General features: G+C 37.6%; 1 long non-coding RNA gene across 2 annotated transcripts; it reads right to left on the bottom strand.

The window, feature by feature from the left end:
* Positions 1–7,722: 7,722 nt before the first annotated feature.
* Positions 7,723–21,033, bottom strand: LOC131410379 (uncharacterized). Of its 2 annotated transcripts, none has more exons than XR_009221234.1 (2): positions 20,989–21,033; positions 7,723–8,393 (listed from the first exon to the last, which is right to left on the bottom strand). It is a non-coding gene; the product is annotated as an uncharacterized LOC131410379 (long non-coding RNA). The 2 variants fall into 2 exon arrangements; XR_009221233.1 differs by lacking the exon at positions 20,989–21,033 and adding an exon at positions 9,690–10,354.
* Between the last annotated feature and the right edge of the window lie 609 nt (positions 21,034–21,642).

Raw genomic sequence — 21,642 nt, 5'->3', positions numbered from 1 at the left:
TTCCTAGTGCCCAGGCCACGGCTCCAGGGAGAAATCCACGATGGAGGGCACGTGTGAGGCCCTGTGTCTGATGGCCCAGGTGCCACGTCCAGGGAAGAATGCAAGGCTGGCTTGGCTCACCTGCTTTGTCCAAAGGAGGCTGGCCAACAAGCCGAACCAGCCACATGTGCCAGGCCCCTTTCAAGGGGACAAGTTCCAGAACAAAGAGCCCTGGGGCCTGCCGCCAAGTTTTCTGGGGCGTGTGCTGGGCCCCGTCAGAGGTGGAAGCAGCCTGGCAACCGATGTGCCAGACATGAGATCTGGCAGCCTCCCACACCTGGGTCCCTGCCCCACCCATGCCTAACCTTCATCGAGGGAGCATGATGGTCTTGGCAGTTGCGAGTGGAGGTAGTCATTAGAGACTTAACTTGGACTTGTAGTAAAAGAGCCTAACATAAGAGCATTGGGCTTGGGCTCTGCCATTTGTAACCTGGGTGAGTTTCCTAGCTTGTGTAGCCAGTCTCTTCATGTATAAATTGTGAGAAGAACAACATCTACTACATCTGGATATTTTGAGTGTTATGTGGGTTAATGTATGTTCAAGCACACAATTAACATTCAGAGTGTAGTCCCTGGCTCAGTAGAACTGTTTGATGCTATTATCATAATTATCATTATTTCACATCCTTATCATCCTCGTGAGTTGCCTGTAAAACCAACCATTATCCACAGTGTCAACAGTTTTCTTCCTGGTCCTTGCTTAAAGGCCTGCAGTGGGTGCCTCGTGCTCTTAATCTCCTGTTTTTATCCCAGTCCTTTAGGGATGCGTTTACTCCTTTCTTCTTTGCACTAAGGTGCTGAATTGGGGGCCCACACCCAACCCTGCATGTCCTCCTTTTAATATCTGATGCTTTTGAAACATTTCTTACTGTCTACCTGGTGGATTATACTCCCTGACATGAACAACGCATGGGAGATAGGATGTAGGAATCATTGTTACAAGTAGGGCTCTGAGTTTATCATAACACAGATTACAGTTGATCAAGGGCCAAGGTAGTGTTCCTTAATGCAAAGATCTTCAGAGATGAGGGTGTTCTAATGTGACACCACCTGAAAATAAAGCAAGCACATAAAATCGTAAGTAGTTTTAAAAGGAAAAGCACACAACTAAAAGAATTGATCCCATTAAATACACTATTCTATTTGTTTATGTATCAAATTACTGATAGGAAATAGCCAGATGTAGACATAGTAGAATTGATGAATTTCATAGAGAATTATTTAACAGTTGTTCATATCTTGTGTTTTAAATCTTTGATTAGGGTAATATTTTCACCTTTTCCTTTCCTAGTGTCTCCATCTTTCTCAACTTTCCCAAGAGATATATTTATATTATCCTCTAAAATTTTAGAGAAATTTTTAAAAAGTTCTGAAACATTTTAAGTTGTTGATTTTGTATATTGGAATAGCACTAGATTGCAAGTTAATTAGCGATAATTCGAGATTTAGTTTGGTAAAAGATGGTACTTGGAATTAATACCAGGATGTTTGTAACCTAATTTTTCTTCATTATTTGATGTAGTTTTCAAAGTGCCAGAGCCGGTAATTTTTAATATATTAACTTGTCTCATTTTAAAATATGTGTTCCTGGAGAGGGTGATGGAAGTAAGTAGAAAATAATTTAATGTAGTGACTTGTTTTTCTCCAATGGATCTGTTATAAACACAACAGCCATATAGCATTCTTTTGTCCAAATGACCTGATGGCACTTAAATTTTCTTGCTGTGAATCTAGCAATCTGGGATCACACTATCTTCTCAATCATATGTGATACTTGCTCTTTGACAGTATATAACTGCTCTGTACACCCCACTTCTTTGTTGCCCTTCCTTCCTTAGGGAAGGAAGGCCCCAGGCCATGGTCCTCAAAAGTTGGCTCATAATAAACTCATCCAATTTTGATTTATAGTTTGATTCTGGATTATTTACATCGACAAGCTGACGTGCAGGAAATAGTAAAGGCACAGTGGTATCCGTGTTGCCAGATATAAAATCTTTCCTCCCTCTTTCCCTTCCCAGGATGCCCACTCTTCATGGTTTCACCTACTTCCATGCTGTGCTCATTCTTCTGATAACTCCTTTCATTCCCTCCTACAATTACTCAACAAATATTTAAACACCTACTGTATGCCAGGCTTGGGATACACTAAGGAAAAAATTTTCTAAAAAATTTCTCTCTTCACAGAGTTTGTTTTTGTTGGGTAAGAGAGATAATGGCTAAGTAGGCAGACAAGTGAATTACATAGTCTATCGTGTGATGATCTGTGTCATGAAGAAAGTAAGTGACAGGAAATGGGGAGAGCTAGAGAGTGAGTGGGTTGCTACTTTAGAGAGCCCAGGGAGGCTGGAACAAGGCCCAGAGGGAAGAGACAGGTCAGGAGGACATGCAGATGTCCCAGGGCTGCAGAGATGCTGTGGAGGGACTGTGACTCGGATGTCAGTGGGCAGCAAGAAGCCAGTGTGGCTGGAGCACAGTGAGCAAGAGTGGAAAGGCAGAGAAGGTTTGAGATGTCAGGGAGAGTGAGCAGATGCAAGAAGGCCCCTGGGCCCATCAAAATTGTGCTGTAAGTGAAATGAAAACTTTCAATGTCATTTAACTATACGTTATACAATTTAAGTAGTAAATACCTTTTGTTTTTCTATAGCCTTGTCACGTACATCAACTAAAATGCTGCTAAATTGGGAATGTCTAAATTATCCCCAGGAGTGACTGCTGTATATTGTCAGGTGTCTGGTCTGCACAGCAGTCGGAGGTGGGAGTGATGTGACAGTCAGGAGATGAACTCTAGTCTTCAGGTTGCCACCAACTGCTTGTGTTACGTCTCATGTGTAAAACGTGGAGGACGGAAAAGACGAGTGGTTTTCAGACTCCGATCCATGGAGCACTGGGGATTCCTGAAGGCTTTTTGTTTTTCGTCTTATGTTTGTAAACATCGCTGCAAGCTTCACATAGAAGAAAGTGTCCCCTAGCTTTAAAAAGATTCCTGGACTTGGTTATCCCTTAGGTTTTCCAGTATGAAGAATTTGCAGTCTCACAGACTCCCAAAGGACAGACTAAAGGAGCACAATCCCTTTCTCCTGAATGTCTCTCATGACAGTGCTCATTGTCTCTCATTCAAACCAGAAGGTGATTTGTCAATAGTGAGATATGGCATTTGAGACCCCATCCTTCAAGATGGCTGAGTTGTCGTCTATCATTGTACAGACTTACGCTAAGTGAATAATATAAAAAGTGAATGTCTTAGCAGGTACTTTATGGCACAAAATAGAAACTAGGAATTGAGAAAAGTAATTATGATTGATGTCTGTCAATAAGGGCATAGAGCTATTCTAATTTCAAAAGTAATTAACGGCATGAGCGTTAGTCACTGTACATATTAAATATATTGAAAAGCAGTCATGTTCTCATAACACAGAAGTACAACTGGAAGATAAACTGGATTTTTTAGTACTTATAGCTAAAGATATTTTATTTAGTTCTATTTTCTGATTGAGGAAATGAGAAAATTTATTTTTTAATATACTGACGATCTTCCTCCTTTCCAACCTAGAATCTCAATCTGCTATTTTGGAAACTCCGAAAAAAATGTTCAGATGCTGTTCAACAAGTAAGAAGATCTTGTTAGGATGTCGAATCCTTTTCTCTCTTATTTGTCATAAAATTGTGACAGACTCTGATTTATCTTCCTCTATGCCAAGCTGGCTAGGCCACCTTGTTTCTCTAAGCCTGCAGGGGAATCTAATCAGGTGGAAGGGGATGCTTTCTTCCACTTAGACTTTGCAGAGGAAATCAGCCTTGAAGTGGAACTGAGTACATGCTTTTCAGAACCTGCATCATTCTCTACCCAGCCAGAGCATTGGACCTGACAACAGCTGGGTCCAGCAGAAAACTGGCCACTCTAGGAGATGTCATGTGGAAATGTGCTTGGTTGGACTAATAATCACAAGGATATGATTTTTAACAAAATCTCTCAGAGCTTTTCTAAAATCAAATAATATTCTTAAGTTGCTTTAGTAGATGAAACATTAGTTAGTGTCTTTTTAATTTCCACAGAAGCTTTTTTTTCTGTTACTAAAGAAGCCACATTTTATGTCTTTTTTTCTTGTACCAAAATGGACTCACTATTAAAAAAAGAAAACTGCAAGAAAGGAAACACTCATATGGGATAGAAATTGTGGGTAGCAGTTGCTACTTTTTATATAAAACTATCTGTTTAATTTATTTATACTTTCTCCCAACTTTGCTTGTGAAAATAACTTAGTATTAGAAATTACCAGTAAGAAGAGGGTGTGCTCTCTTGAGTGTGGTCCAGTAGAAGTCAGGCGACTGAGACATGAGTTCTAGGCCCAGGTCTGTTTCTGGGTAGTGTGTGACAACGTACTTAGGCTCTCTGGAACGTAGTATTCCTTTCTGTAAAATTAAAGAATTTGATGATTTTTGAAAACTTTTCCAAATATTAAATGACTTCTCTTTTAAAAAGAAGCAGACATATCCTCCTTAAACTTAAAAATTATCAAAAATGTTTTGTGACCTTTCACTTGCCAAGAACAACTGATGTCCCTTTAATTATATTGATTGAAAATAAAGATCATAAAAGTATAAATTTAGTAATCTAATAAGTGAATTAGCATAAAAATGATCCAGGAAAAAATTTATGATCAATCAAGATACTACATTATGAAAATATTACTGCTTGTTACAGTATATAAAATTATGACACTAAAATAGCACTTTTTTCCAGTTTGTAAGTTTATATTGTTACTCACATATCACTATTAACCCTATTATGTTTTACAAGTAATAAAATATCTTGAAAGGAAAAAACAATAAAGCAGCAGCCCTGCATTACATATGAAAGTTGTGCTTCCCTGGAGGGAAAATGAGGATACAACATTGGTCGAGTGATTCATTTTGTAATCCACTGGTGCCTTTCAAAAATATAGCTATTATTGTAAGAGTAAAGATACTCTTAAGAATAGTGCCACAAAACAGGTTTTCCCAGCTTCTTTTTGTCAGAGCTGAGACCTACATCAGGCTAGGGCACTTGAAGAGGCATGGTGGACTCAGCTGAGGGTTACTTAATTACTGTGAGATGATTAGCAAATAGCGAATAAGATGGAGAAAGATTAAAAAGAGGCAAAGGGAAACAAAGCTGGAAATAATTAAGAAAAATAGTGCCTTCAAAATATCCTCTCATTATTTTTATAGCTTTTTTTTTTTTTTTTGAGGCATGACTAGGATATCATGTTAGATTTTTCTAAATCCTTATCTCCGGGGCATATATACTGAGTTCTTCATTATATATGATAATGCCAAAGAAAATCTGGACAAAAGTATTCTATATTATCAATAAGGACAAAACATATACAACATGTTAATTTATTATTATTATATTATTTATTATATTTTATATAATTTATATATATAATTATATAATTTTATATTTATTATTATATATTAAGATTCCAGCTGTAATAGTCAAGATATATATTCACGTGTGTAAAATTATGATGATTTTCTATTTTTCTCGGGCTGTGAACCATGGTAAATATATAGTAATATGCAGAAAACCTGATGAACTAGGCGATTTAAAACACCTGATGTTACAGCTTGGCCATTCGAGGGTGAAATAGATCAATTTAAATTTCACACCTTCTCCTTTCCTTGTAGCCAGTGAAGTGTCTGGAAGACAGAAAACACATAAAATTAATTGAGAGTTAACAGTATTTGGAAGCAGTTGAGGTTAAGCACTCAACAATGATGTCCCTTACTTCTGGAGCTATTGACTCTTTGTTATGAGTTTATTGTATAGGCGGGTTCTCTTCTTAGATGATTTGTGTATGTTTCATAGAAGAGAGACAAGGAAGGAGAATTAACTGTCAGTCTACTGTGCACCGGTTCCTTTACTGTATTACCTCATGCAATTCTTACAGTAATCTTTTAAAATAACTATTATAATTCATATTTAACTGATAAAGTAAACCATGTTTACAAAATTGATCAAGGGTAAGAGGGAAGATCTGAACATCAGTCTGTTGGGTTTTATGCCTCATAGTCTCTCCACCGTGATAAAAATGGTACTTCAACATGGGTACTCACCATCTGGCTATTTAATACCAGGTCCTGCCAACAACATTGGATGAGATGAGATGAGAAGTTTATTTCCAAAGTTATTCTATTATATTTAAACTATACTATTTATGAGTCAGATGTCAAGACATGTTTTAGAGGCAGAGAGAGCAACTGATTATTCACCTACACATTTTTCAGGTTCATTATAACTTTCGTGTGCCACATTTTGTCAACTTTGCGTCAACTTTACCAACTTTAGTGCTTCACTGTTCTTTTTTAAAAAACTCACAATTTCACTTTTCTTGTAAAGCTGTTTTCTTCTTAGTCACTAGATGGCAGTTCTGTATCTCTGTAAACTACCACTGCAGCAGGAAACGAGAGGTCTTAAGCCAGTTTACTCTGTACATATGATGGCCATAGGAAGATTTCTGGTCCATCAAGTCTGCCTGTGTTATTCCGTGGCTGTAACGGGGATGTCCAGGACAGCTTAGTCAGAGGTATGAAGCAGAGTCAGAAAGCATCCTCTAAGTTCTTCTTCAGATGTGAGTTCAGGCACATGCCCTCTCACCTGAGTACACTGGAGTTTGTTGAATGTGCTCTTGACTCTTACTCTCTCTCTGTAGTTAATAAGTCTGGGAGCTCCATACCCCTAGAAAAAACGCATGACTCATAAAGACTTTTCTCAACTAGATGGAGTTGAGGGCTATGGTGTTGCCCAAGAGTCTGATGCTTAAAGAAAATACAGCTGGTGCTCATGAGGAAGAAAGAGCGTCAGCTACTCCTGGAGGGCTTTTATTGATGCTCCTATGGAATGAGCAAGTTTAAAATAAAACCACATTGCTTAAACCTCACTAACTGATTGTTTTATTTTCAAGTAATGTGCTCTGAAAATCTGCTATTTCTGAAAAACTATTTCATAAAACTGAAACAGTTCTATTTTTTATTCTCTGGTATTTGAAATACTATTAAAAATGTAAATCATTTAACATGCTACAGTATATAAATAAATAGGCAAATATCAATTATATTCTCTAAAAATGTTTGCTCCCATGCTAAAGATTAATATATGGTAGCAAAACTGGTTACCACCCAATTTTTAACTAATTTTTTGCTTTTAAAATTACATATAAAATTTGTGTTTTGAAGTATTTTCCTAAAACTCAATGGACTAGTTGAGAGGTAACTAGAATGAAATTTGATCTTTAAAACTCTAGCTTTGTGTAAGAATTGATAATATCAGGCAGTTGAAAGTTGAGTCTCTCCACATTATATTAATTGTGAGTAGCCACATCTATTACCAAGTGCTGAATAATAAAAAGAAATTAAACAATATCAGCACTCTTACCCCACATGTGGTACAGTTTATATGCAATTAAATTCTCAAAGGTCAGAGAAATGCTTATGATTTCAGATAACTGGTAAAATACTGACTCATTCCAGTTTGAAACTCATTTGAAATTGACTTAAAACTCTTCTCTTAGGATCCTGCACTAATCAGTGCCCCCTGGTCCCCTCAATGCCTCATTTGATTGCAAACTTATCTGAAGAATTTAATATTCTTTTCCATTTGTTCTCTTTAAGATATCTGTGATAGTGATTTTTATACAATGACCAGTTAGTACAATTTATTATTAGTAGTGATTTTTATACAATGACCAGTTGGTACAATTTATTATTAGTTTCAGAAACATCTTTATTTAGGAACAAATTAAGGAAATGTAGCCAGAAAAACCCGGGACCCTGTCACCATAGCCGAATCAATGAACACAATGACCAGGGACCGAGGAAAAGAAAAGTGGTTTAATTTTGCCAGCAAAATGAGGCTGTAGTGGGCTCATGCCCCAAAATCCACAGTCCTCCTAAGGCATTAGGAGTTGAGGCTTTTAAAGGAAAGTCTTTGGGAAAGAATGTATCCTTGGTGACTGATTATTTGTTGGAAGAGGGATCCCAGTCTTCTGGCGCCAAGCCGGCTGTCATCTCTATCTACACAGCAGGAGATCTAGGGCTCCATCGACCAATCTTCTCTCACCACCCGAAATTTGGCCTTGGGGAGTGGATGGCAACTGCTGCCAATTAACAATTACAGTTTACAAGGTTTTAGGTGGGGGAGGGGAGCTGCGGCTTTGCAGTTCGGCGTCCTCCCATCAGCCTGTGTTTAGCTGAGTTAGGGGAGCTCCAGGTGTCCTCTGTTTGTCTGTCCCTGTGATGAATGGTGGATTCGGCGCCAGGAAGCGGGAGTTGGGGAGCTTCAGCTTCTTGATAATTTTGACATCTCAGTCTCCCTGTAACAAACCACAAGAACTGGTAATTAGCCAGAGTTTCAGTTTGTAGCCACCTGGGCTTTTGACAATTTATTACCTCCATTTGTCTTGTGGAATTCAGGGACACAAAAAGTAAAACAACCCATATCTACATGTGAATATAACTTAGAGAAGCAGAGAAGGGGGAATGAGTGCTTTTTGGTTTAACCCCATATATGCTGGGTTCAATGCTGGGGAACAGATATCAGGGCCGGTATCAGAAACAGATGTGAGGAATGTGGGGTCGCCTAGCTGATGGTGCTTGAGGGATTCCTCATGGGAGTCTTGGCATAGAAAAGTTTAAAGAGTAAAGCATCATTGGTCAGATCAAAAGTGTGGGGTGAACATAATTCTGAAGGAATAATGATGGAGATGTAAGAACAAGAAGCCACTTGAATTACGTGGAAGGTATTAGACACATCAAAGGGCTGGGAAAAAAACCTGTTTAATGTAAGTTCTTTCTAAACTCTAAGGCAAAAAGTAATATGAATTTACATGGTGATTATAAGCCACAAAACAACAACTCACAAGACAAGTAAAGAACTAAAGTAGAAACCAGAGTAAGAAAAATAGACGTTAAAGGAGAGATGGAGAGAGATGGTTGGGATCAGAAAACAGACTATCCTTTAAGTCTCTCTCAGACTCTGATCATTCTTAGTGCTCAGTAAACACTTTGACCCCATGAGCCTGGGGAGGGGCAAAGCGAGAGGTGGTTGGGTGGGGACACAATGCAAGGATACCCTTGTGGAGGCACTGACATTGAAAATCAGTGACATTTTACCAAGGTGTTTACCATAATATATTAAGGATTATTCTGGAAAGTTAAGGATTTTTCTGGAATGTACATTTTCATTTTATGGAAACTCCAACTAGCCTGGAGAACGATTTAGACATTTCAGCTTTAGAAATAAAGAGAGGGGCCGGCCTGGTGGCACAGCAGTTAAGTGCGCACACTCTGCTGCGGCAGCCCCGGGTTCACAGGTTCAGATCCCAGGCGCACACCGATGCACCGCTTGTCAAGCCATGCTGTGGCGGAATCCCATATACAGTAGAAGAAGATGGGCACAGATGTTAGCCCAGGGCCAATCTTCCTCAGCAAAAAGAGGAGGATTGGCATCAGAAGTTAGCTCAGGGCTGACCTTCCTCACAAAAAAAAAAAAAGGAAAGAAAGAAATAATGAGAACCTTTTCTGTCAGTTTTAAGAATGAAAACCAGTGAGCATCTGGAAAACCGTTGCAATTTGAGATGAGAATGTGAAGAAAGAATTGGATGTCGCACGTTGTTTTTGCTTTTCTCTGGGGCAGTAAGGCTTGCAGGGGGAATGAAGTTCCATCTTTGCTCTATTGAGTTTGAGAAGGTGTAAAATTCATTTGTGCTGGGCAACACTGTTGACCTGTGGAGAAAGACAAATGGTTCAAGCAGCTGATCTAAAGGAATAACAGAGCTCATAAAAATTCTTAGCACATAAAGGGTGCTTTTTCTTTATTGAACTTTACTGGACATCCATTGACCTATATGTGCAAGATATTAGTGGTAGGTATTGAAGAAAATACAAAGAATTATAAGGTTCCAAGCTCCTCCACATACATGAAACGGTTTGCAAGATGTAATTAGATTCTGCCAAGGTATTTAGTGTATGTTGTATTACAGAACCTAAAAAAATTGGGAATGTTATTGAGAAAATAATTAATGACAGCTCCTTAGGAGAGGTGGACTAGATCAAGTCCTCAAATGGATCACTTTCGGGCAGGTGGAGAGAAGAAAGAATGAGGATTTCAAATGGAGGAAGAGATGAAAGGTACAGACGTAGAAAGGAACATGACATTTGGGGATATGGGTGGGGAGCCCATGACAGGCACACTCTTCCTGTGATTGAGAGGCGGCTCAGTTTCCCCCCCAGGAGCCCAGCACTGCTTCCCACCTCCTGGCCTCCTCCACCTGCAGACCCCCCGCCTGAACCAAGGCCTATTTATCTGGATCACTGCCCAGTTTCCCAACAGGTCCCTCTACTTCCAGTCTTAATTTCTTCTAATCTTTCCTCCACAATGCCTCCAGAGTTACCTTCTAGAATCTAAATTTGCTTAAATCTGATATCTGCTTAGACTGCTACAATGACTGCTCAGAGCATCCGGGAGAACATTCAGACTCCTGAGCTGGACACGCAGGCTTTCCCTTGCTGTCCTCATCTTTAGCCTCATCACCTACTGTTTCCTACATGTTCGCTTTGTTCCAGCCTTAAAAATACCCCCATATTCTGAAATCCTTAGCATCCTTTATATCTGTATTTTTATATTTGTTTCTTCTGTCTTCCTACCCTCTTTTTTGATCAACTTAATTCCTATTTCTTAATCTAAACTCATGTCAAATGTTCCTTCCTCTTGGACACTTTTCCTGAGAGGTCTCCATCTAGAGACCCTTTTTGATGTCCCCACTCTGGGACCCTGTACTTATCTACTTTTTCTTAACTGTTGTTATATTCATGTCTCATTGACAGTGATCTTCTTAAAGCTGAGACTATCCTTCTTGTTCATAAATAAATGGCAAGCAATAGGATATATTGGAGCATATGAGGAAGCCATTTGTTGTAAAACTAATTAGGCTTGACCTTGTTTGTTTTTTTTTCCCCAAAAGGGGCATGTAGCCTCTGTTCATCCATTGTATATCAGCTTTAAGCAATTAACATGTCCCAAAGACAAAAACAATGCCCTTAAGATATAAATGCAACTTCCCCCACATTGGCATTTCCTTAAGGATAAGCATTTCTCCCTAGGCTAGGATTTGATTGCTGGGCTCATCCTGTCACCACCCAACTTGAGACAACAGCCACGCCCATGGAGATAGCAGACATGATACCTACTGTGTCCATCAATCAACGTGCCCAGAGGTCAATGTCGCGGCTATTGTAAAAGGAACGTTGCAATCACATGTGATACACGCTCTTTGATGGTATATAACCACTCTGTACACCCCACTTCTTTGGAGTGCTCCATTTCTTAGTGAAAGGACTCTCCCGGGCTATATGGCCCTCAAATGTTTGTTCATCATAAACTCACCCCAATTTTGATTTATAGATTGGTCATGGATTATTTGCATCAACATTCTATTTGTCCCTCCAGTATCTAAACACACTACCTGACACCTTTGGGGCACTCAGAAAATGTTTGATGAGTGAATATGTATGTGAGAGACCACACTGACTGGAGAAGAAGAGGCTTTTCGGGGTGTGCTAGAAAATTCACTCACATTCCTACCATAGTGGTTGAGGCTGTGGGCTTTGGACCAGTTTGTCTGGGCACCAATCCCAGTTATTCCACTTTTACCTGGGGAACCTGTGCAAAGTATTTACTCTCTGAGATTTAGTTTTCTCATCTATAAAATGAGGCTACTGAGAACTCCTGTCTCATAGGGTTTCAGTGAGACTTAAATGCATTAACTCATGTAAAGTGCTTAGAAGAGCTCCTGGCACATAGTAGGCACTAAAATGTTAGCTGTTATGTTATCATTGTTGCTCTTATATCTAAGCAATATTCTGGTTTTGAAAAGATGTTTTCATAATATAGTTGATCCTCATTATTTGTGGATTCCGTGTTTGCACGCTTGCCCACTAGCTAAAATGTATGGGCAGCCTCCGAATAAACACTCACAGGGCTTTCATGTCCATTTGCAAATATGCACAAAGTGGTGAAAAACTTGAGTCACTCGACGTGCACGTTCCCAGCTGAGGGTGAACAAGGTGACGCTCTGCCCTCTTGTTTCAGCCCATACTGTAAACAAGTGGCCTTCTTGCAGTCTATTTAGTGCCTCATCTCTCATCTTTTTGTGCCTTGTGTTGGTGACTTTGCTGTTTAATATGTCCCCCATGGGTAGTGCTGCAATGCTGTCTGGTGTTCCTCAGGGCAAGAGGTTGCGACATGCCTCTACAGAGAAAATATGTGTGTTCGACAAGCTTCTTTCAGACATGAGTTACAGTGCTGTTGGTGTGAGTTCAATGTTAATATATCAAGAATATATCTTAAATAAGGTGACTTTAAAGAGGAACACACAGAGAACAAGGTTATGTATTGATCAGTTGAAGAAAATGTGACTAAGGCTTGCACCAACCTAACCCTGCATTTCTCATAGGGGCAGTGGGTCATATTCACCAATTCAGTGTTCACAGTGACTTTATAGAATGTCACACTGTGCATAACGAACCTCATTGTGCATATCTTATGTAATCCTCACATACTCCTTTACAGTAGGCAGGGTAAGGAACAGGTTGTCCACATTCTACAGGCTATTCCAGACCTTATGAGCCAAGTAGAGAATTTAAAAGGTCTTGTGCTCAGTATAAGAGCCATGAGATTTTGAGCAAGGAAGATCTATGATGAACTGATGTTTAAGGAACAATTACCTGGCAAGAGAATGTAGTATCAAGAGGAAGAGGGAGAACTGAGGCGGAAAGGAGGACCAGCTGTTAAACTCTCCAAGTATTGCCATTGCTAGATGAGGAGATTCAGAGCTAAGGTGCTGACGCGATAAAAGAAAAGTAGCAGACAAATGATGAAATAATGGATTCGGTAACCATATATAGGGTGTAAGTTAGGCTGTGGTTCTCAAAGTGGGGTCCCTGGACCAGCAGCATCAGCATCACCTGGGAACTGGGTAGAAATGCAAATTCTCAGGTGCTGCTGCAGACCTGCTGAACTGGAAACTCTGGGGTGGGGTCTGGCAATCTGGGTTTCAACAAGGCCTCCAGGTGCTTCTGGTGCCCATCAAGTTTAAGAGCCAATGAATTAGAAAAATGATTCCAACATGTCACCATGCCCAGGTAAGCGGCAAGGCAGGGAGGTGGTATTTGTTTGGAGGATAAGATGCATTTTAAATTTTAGGAAAAAGTAGTTCAGCATCTGTTTCATCATAAGGATTCCAGAGATGTCATTTTATCTCTTTGCGTTTAAGATCTTTTTTCCACAATATGTTCTCCGTTAGAGAGCCCCTGGTAAGTTATTTACCATTTACCACATGTTCTGAGAATCCCTTCTTTCTTGAAATACCTTTTCACATGTGAAAATGTACTTTATTTTTGTGCACAATCTCCTCTATTTAAAATTGGGATTTCTCTTCCTATAGGATCATGTACGGCATATGCAGCCTTACTGTAAATTTGGAATATCATTGGTTTGTTCCAAAACCTTAGAATGTTTTAGAATTTAGAACATGATGAAGAGAGAATTTATATGTTTCTGTGTAGGACTCATATTTTTCAGATGTCTAGAGGTATCCCAACTTGCCAGTAATGTGGCCTTAGATTTAGCAGAACCTGAAAATCTTAATATAGTAGAAAGTGAATTACTTCTCTCATATTAACATTTACAAAATAAATGACCACAATGTTAACTTACCAATAAGCACTTTCCATATTCTAGGCTCTGAAGGTATCTTGCTTACATAATAAAGATGATAAAGTTTCAAAGATGAGCCAATTAACTTTTCAGCAAAAGCTTGACTTGAGTGTATCTTGGCTTACTTTTTGACAGTTTTAGCCTTAATGTTACAGTATTGTTTTCTTTTTCTAGGAATCAGATAATCTTGTATTTGGTGAACATTTTATTTTTAATGGCCACTTGTATTTTGTGATATGCACGTGTTTAAACAATCTATACGAACCCACCATTACCACCCACATATAAGATTATACAGGAATGGAAGAATTTTGGCTGACTTATTGTATATAATTGTTCAGCCAAGGCAGATGGCAGACTCTACCACTTACAAGGATTTAGGGGTTTGAAGCAGTATTTTTAAATACAAATAATTTGAAAATTGGTAATATATAAAATATAATACTGTGTTAACTAACCAAAAGAGTTAAATTTGTTATCTTTCCTCCATATATAAGGATGCACCCATTATATAGATTCTGTACAAAATTGCAATGATCACTTTTTTCCTCTTCAAAGTTTATTTATTTTAATTTTTAATAGTGAGAAGTTTAGTGTGGGGTAAACTGCTGCACAATTACTGGAAATGCTGAGTCTTTTTGAAAAGTGTAGACGTCTAAAGACAATGAAAATTACATTTCTCCAATGTCAAGTCCTTTGAGCCTCTGTCTAGTTGTACACTGAAGAGATGGAAGATTAAGTACCAGCACAGGACACAAGAGAACAGGCTCCCAACTTGAGGCCTTCCCACTGACCACAGTGTGCCTGGCAGACACTTGGAGATTTAATCTGGGCTTTGTCCATGGGTGGGCCCTGAGAGGAGGATTTTGCTTAAATGACCAGAGAATAGACAACAATTTTTCTTGATAATAAGTAATACTTACCATATAAATTTCTTTATAAATCTCTGAATAAAATAAAAAAATATAACCTGTACAGAAATCAACTCTTACTGACAAGCCCCACAACCTTCTCTAGAAAGCTCAACAGAAAATGTCTCAGCTGACTGTGAATTGGTCTTCTCTGAAAGCCAGCCAGCCCTTCACTGATAGCCTTGGATGAGGAAGGCCAGATACAATTCTTTGAAGATGTTTAGCTGAATTCAGAACCAAAAATCCTACCTCCAGTTGGTTCCTCTGTGAGAATGGATGGCCAGTCTTATTTCACAGACTGGGCAGTTGAGGTTTCAGATGAGCTTAAATGCTCTGTTCCCCAGGGATGGAAAAGCTGGATTGTGACATTGATTCAGAACTGAGATTTTGCAGATAAAGATAGGGTCATAGAGGGAACCAAAGATTTCAGCAAATTGGATTTTTGTTCTCTACAGTGGGAGTAATTTAAGAAGCAGATAGTCTCTCACTCCAACTTCTCTTCCCTGTTCTCTATCTGTAATATCACTGTAAAAATTCTCTCTATAAAAATTTCAATCTTTTTTCTTTGCAGTCTGTTTATTATCATCTTTACGAATTCTTTGACTTCACCACCTTCTTGGCACCACAAAGCTAGCCATGGAGATATCATTATAGATTCAGTTTTGCAATTTCATCCTCTTATCTCTATTTCTTCTGCCATTTCTTAGTTTTAGTTCTTATTGTATCTTATGCTTGAAAACTTTTGAAGCTTACAAAGTATATCAGTTCCTTATTTTCTCAACTTTTTATTATCTAAGTGCCCTCAACTATCACTTTTTTTAAAAAAGAAGTGAAATACATAACAGAACAATACACTGTAATAAATTGACCACTTATAAAATTAAGTTCAACCTGAAATCCCTCCCCACTTTACAGAGACCATATTTTATAATTCACCATGCTTTAGTTTGGGCAGGGTCAGTTTATCAATGATTTTTGGATGTTTTAAACCACATGAGAGAAACACAGTGTAAGGTAAAATTGTTAATCTTGCAGAAGTTGTAGAATTTCCTGATGGTTAGGGAAATTAATGGCGGAGAACCTGAATCATATGAAAAGTAGTTGATTAATTAGCACCTGACAGAGTTTGTTAATTTGGTAAGGATGATGATAAGACATATATGTTGAAAAGATAACTTTGCATATCAGAGTATTGTCAGAGGCCACTGGGAAAATTCATAATGTTCTCAAATACTACAAAAAATGACCATTTTTTCATAAAAGATGTCATACATGATGGCATCATATCCTTCTGTCAGAAAATTTGTAATGAAGAAAACGAACACTTGAGTCACTTTAATTCTAACTATTTGTTCATGCCTATTATTACGTTAAAAAAAATGTAAGGAATAAAGTGGTAAGTGATGTACTTGCTTAATTTTTAATTTTTTTAAGGAAAACAACTTTTTCACCTTTTTAAAAAATATTTATTTGTATTTATTTTATGCTGAATTTATTCCTGGGCACAAAGCCTTTTTTTAAATTAAATAACACCAATTCTTTTCAAACTTTTTCAAAAAGTTGAAGAGGAGAGAATATTTCTAAAGTCATCTTGTGGGGTTAGCACTATGCTGATATCAGAGCCAAAGACACTAAGAGAAAATAAAATGACAGGTCTTTGAAACTACAGAAATAGAAAACTACAATAGAATATAACAGAAGAGAAAAGTACAATTTCTATTGTAGAAAATTACAACATCTTTGATGAATATTGATACAAAAATCCTCAATAAAATAGTAACAAACCAAATTCAGCAGCATATTAAAAGGATTATACATCATTTTTAGGTGAGATTTATTCCTGGAATGCAAGGATGTTTCAATATACGAAAATGAATCAATTTAATAAACTACATTAACAAAATGAAGGAAAAAATAAAGAGATCATCTCAATGGATGCAGAAAAAGCATTTGACAAAACTAAACATGCTTTCACGTTAAAAACACTAAAAAACCCTCAGAGTTAAAGGAAGCTACTTCAACATAATAAAAGCCATATATAGAAATTCACACAGAACATCATATTCAAGGGTGAAAGACTGAAAGCTTTTCCTCTAAGATCAGGAACACGGCAAGAAGGCCCACATTCACCACTTCTATTCAACATGGTATTAAACGTTCTAGACAAAGCAATTAGGCAAGAAAAAGAAAAAACTAGCATCCAAATTGGAAAGGAAAAAGTAATATTATATTTGTTTACAAATATTATCTTACATGTTGAAACTCCTAAAAATTCCAGAAAAAACTTTTTAGAACTAATAAATTCTGCAGAGTAGTGGGACACAAAATCAACGTGCAAAAATTAGTTGTTCTTCTATACATTAATAATGAGTAATCTGAAAAAGAAATCTACAAACTTTACATTTTTATTTACAATATCATCAAAAAGAGTAAAATACTTAAGAATCAACTTATTCAAAGAGGTAAAAGTTCCAATGATGTTTTTTGCAAAAATAGAAAAATCTGTCCTAAAATGCATATGGACACTCAAGGGACCATGAATAGCCAAAACAATCTAGAAGAAGAACAAAGTTAGAGAACTCATACTTCCTGATTTCAAAACTTACTACAAAGTAATCAAAACAGTGTGGTACTGGCATAAATATACTAATGAAATAGAGAGCCCAGAAATAAACCTTTGCATATATGGTCAAATGATTTTTGACAAGGGTGCAAAGACAATTCATTGGAGAAAGGATAAGTTTTTCAACAAATGGTGCTGGGAAAACTGTATACCCACATGCAAAAGAATGAGGTTGGATGCTTACCTTACACCATATACAAATATTAAGTCAAAATATATCAAAGATGTAAGTGTTAGAGTTGAAGCTATAAAATCCTTAGAAGAAAACACAGGGTAAAAGCTGTGTGTCATTGAGTCCAAATGCCATTGCCAACAATGATTTCTTAATATGACACCAAAAACATGAGCAACAAAAAAATAAGAAATTGGACTTCATCAAAATGCAAAAGTTTTCTGTATCACAAGATACTATCAACAGAGTAAAAAGGCCACCCACAGAATGGTTGAGAATATTTGCAAATCACATATCTGATAAGGGATTAATATCTAGAATATATAAAGAACTCCCACAACTCAACAATTAAAAAAAAAAAACAATTTAAACATGCACAAAGGACTTGAATAGACATTTCTCCAAAGAAGACAAAAAATGGCCAGTACACACATGAAAAGATGCTCAACATCACTAAGTATCAGGAAAATGCAAAATAAAACCACAGTGAGATACATCTTCACACCCATTAGGATAGTTCCTATCACAAAATCAGAAAATAACATGTTGGCAAGAATGTTGAGAAACTGGAACCATTGTGCTCGGTGAGAATATAAAACTGTGGAAAACAGTATGGTAGTTCCTTCAAAAATTAAAAATAGATTTACCATATGATCTAGCAATTCCACTTATGGGTTCTGAAATAATAGAAAACATATTTACTGGTCTCTGCCTCTAGTTCCTCACACAGAGCTCCTAAAACCCTTGTAATTTCCTAAATGATAAGAACACTAGGAGCATCTCTTGTTCTAATATTTGTCTTTGACTCCATCCCTGACACAGAGCTCCTAAAACCCTTGTAATTTCCTAAGTGATAAGAACACTAGAAGAATCTTTTGTTCTATTGAGGCAACTCTGAGTGGGCTCCTGGATGGCTCCTGGATGGGGCCTGGTCACCAGACAGACCAAGCCCTGATTAGAAGCTTGGAATATTTAGCCCTACTCCTTATCCTCCAGACAGGGGAGAGGGGCTGGAAACTGAGTTAATAATTGATCATGCCTACATGAGGGAGCCTCAGTAAAAATCCCAATAGAAGGAGGTTCAGAGAGCTTCCAGGTTGCCAATGACAAGGAGTGCCTGGAGAGTGGTGCACCTGGAGATGGCATAAAAGCTCTGTGCCCTTTCTCACATACCTTTCCCTATGCATTTTCCCTTCCATCAGGCTGTTCTTGAGTTATATCCTTTTATAATAAACTGGTGATCTAGTAAATGTTTCTCTGAGTTTTGTGAGCCACTCTAGCAAATTAATCAAACCCAAGGAGGAGGTTGTGGGAACCTCTGGTTTATAGCCAGTCAGTCAGAAGTACAAGTAACAGCCTGGGCTTCTAACTGGCATCTGAAGTTGAGGTGAGGTTGGGTGGGTGTGCAGTCTTATAGGACTGAGCCCTCAACCTGTGCCATCTGATGTATCTCTGGGTTGACAGCATCAAATTAAGTTGAATTATCTGACGACCAGCTGACATTCCAAGAATTGCTTGTTGGAGGTCTGGGGAACCCTCCCACATGTGAGAAAATGAATCTCAGAACACCATTTATAGGTATACTCCCAAAAGAACTGAATGCAGAGGTATAAAGACATATACGTACACCCGTGTCATTAACAGTGTTATTCAAAATAGCCAGAAGCTGGAAGCAAGCCAGGTGTCCATCAACGGATGAATTGACAAAAAAAAATGTGGTGTATACACACAGTGGAATACCATTCACCCTTAAAAAGGAAGGAATTCTGACACATGCTATAACATGGATGAACCTTAAGGACTTTATGCTAAGTGAAATAAAGCCAGCCACAAAAGTAAAATAGTGTACGATTCTACTCATATAAGGTAATTAGAGTAGTCAAATTCATAGGAATAGAAAGGAGAATGGTGCTTCCCAGGGGCAAGAGGGAGAGAAAACAGGGAGTTGTTGCTTAATGTGCCCAGAGTTTCACTGCAAGGTGAAAATAGTTCTGTGGATGGTTGGAGGTTATAGCTACACAATAATGTGAATGTACTGAATGTCACTGAACTGTACACTTAAAAATGGTTAAAATGGTCAAGTTTATGTTATGCATATTTTATGACCATTTAAAAAAATTAATTATTTTCAACAAATAAACAAACACTAGCTACATGCAATAGCATGGATAACTATCACAACCATAATGCGGCATAAAAGAAATTATATTCAAAAGGCTATAGATTTTATAATTCCATTTATATAAAATCCAAAAAAGAAACAAAACCGAGGTCTGGCTTCTACTAATGGTGGAGTAGCTTGTTGAACTAACACTCTCACAGATAACAATGATAAAATCTGCATAAAATATTACATATATTTATAGAGAATCATTTATCTATATGTAATACACATATAATAAATGTGTATATGTGTGTATGTATAAATCTCTTCCAAAAGCAAGCAGAACTGAGAGGGAGTCTTCCCTTAAATGATGGGAATTGCACCAGGAGATATTTGCAAGCTTGAGTCTTTTGCCTCAAAGCATTCCAAAATCTGTACATGGCCCAGAGAGGGGAAAAATTACAGTCTTACTTCTAATGTTACAGGATGTATTTTGGGGCTGGCAGAGTAGCTGGAAAGTTAGGGGAGAAATTCTGGAAGACAGGGACCCACAAAGAGGAAAATCTCAAAATATGTATGAATGTCCCCCCCCGACACACACACCAAATTGGCAGATCTTTGAACAACACACATGCAGGGTAGGCCCCAGAGGGCCTAGTGTAAAAACAACAGTTGGAAGATGAAAGAACTGAATGAGGATTTCGGCTATGCTCACTGCAAAAGAGATAGGATTGGAGTTTCAGTTCAGCCAAGTTAACTCTCTGCTAGAAAAACAACAACACTCTTCAAAGGAATACAATAGAATCCAGAGTCTCTATAACTATCATTCATGGTTTCCAGTACACAATTTTAAAAAATCATGAGATTTGAAGAAATAGGAAAATGTAATCCATATATGAGCAAAAGCACGCAGTAGAAGCTATCCCCAAGGTGTTGCAATTAGCAAACAAGGGTAAGAAATTAGCTATTATAAAGATGATCGTGGTGGTAAAGAAAAATATTCTCATAATGAATGAACAGATGTTGAAACTCAGCCGAGAAATGGAAATTACAAAAAAGAACCAAATAAGAAGATGAAATAAAAAAATACTTTTCAGTTTACCGGTAGATTAGAAACAGTAGAAGAAACATGAAGATAGAGCAATAGAAATTATCTAGCCTGAAGAAAAGAATGTAAAAATTTTGAAGAAAAATGAAGAGAACCTTACAACCTGTGAGATGATTGAGTCCCCAGCAGAGAGGGGAGAGACAGAAAAATTAAATGAGGCAGAAAGGCAAATCAATAAGTAATAGCATAACTTTCAAAATTTGGTGGAAAATCTAAAATTTTAGATCCAAGAAAGTCAGGAAACCCACAAAATAAAACACAAATTAAAACCATACCTAGGCACGTGATAGTCAAGCTGCTAAAATCCAAAGATAAAAGGAAAATCGTGAAAGCAGTCAAGCAAATACATATATACATGGGAAGACATTACATACAGGGAGAAATAATGTGAATGATGGACGATACATTATCAAAAACAAAAGAGACAATTCAATAACAAAATGACATCTTTCAAGTGCAGAAAGAAAACCCAAACGTCAACACAGGATTCTATATTTAGCAGAACTCACTTTCATAAAGGAAGCAGAAGCCACAATAAGAGACCGCACACCTATTAGATAGCTAAAATAAAAAATAAAATTGCAAATACCAAGTGCTGGTGCGGACTAGGAGCAACTAGAACTGAGAATGCAACATGATAGTTGTATTCGGAAAACAGTTTAGCAGGTTCTTATAAAGTTAAATATACATTTATTATATGACTCAGATATCCCACTCCTAGGTATTTACTGAAACAAATTGAAAACTAATGTTTAAACAAAAACGTTTGTGTGAATCTTTATAGTCATTTTATTCATAATTGCCAAAAGCTGGAAATAAACTAAATGTCCTTCATCAGGTGAGTCGAGAAAGAAGCTGTGGTGCATCGGTACATTAGAATAGTACTTGGCAATAAAAAGGATAAACTCTTGATTCACACAACAACATGG

The sequence above is a fragment of the Diceros bicornis genome, chromosome 1 (genome assembly GCF_020826845.1).
Source record: "Diceros bicornis minor isolate mBicDic1 chromosome 1, mDicBic1.mat.cur, whole genome shotgun sequence".
Taxonomy (NCBI): domain Eukaryota; kingdom Metazoa; phylum Chordata; class Mammalia; order Perissodactyla; family Rhinocerotidae; genus Diceros; species Diceros bicornis.
The sequence above is the reverse complement of the archived record's forward strand: the minus strand, read 5'-3'. Positions and strand labels throughout refer to the sequence as shown.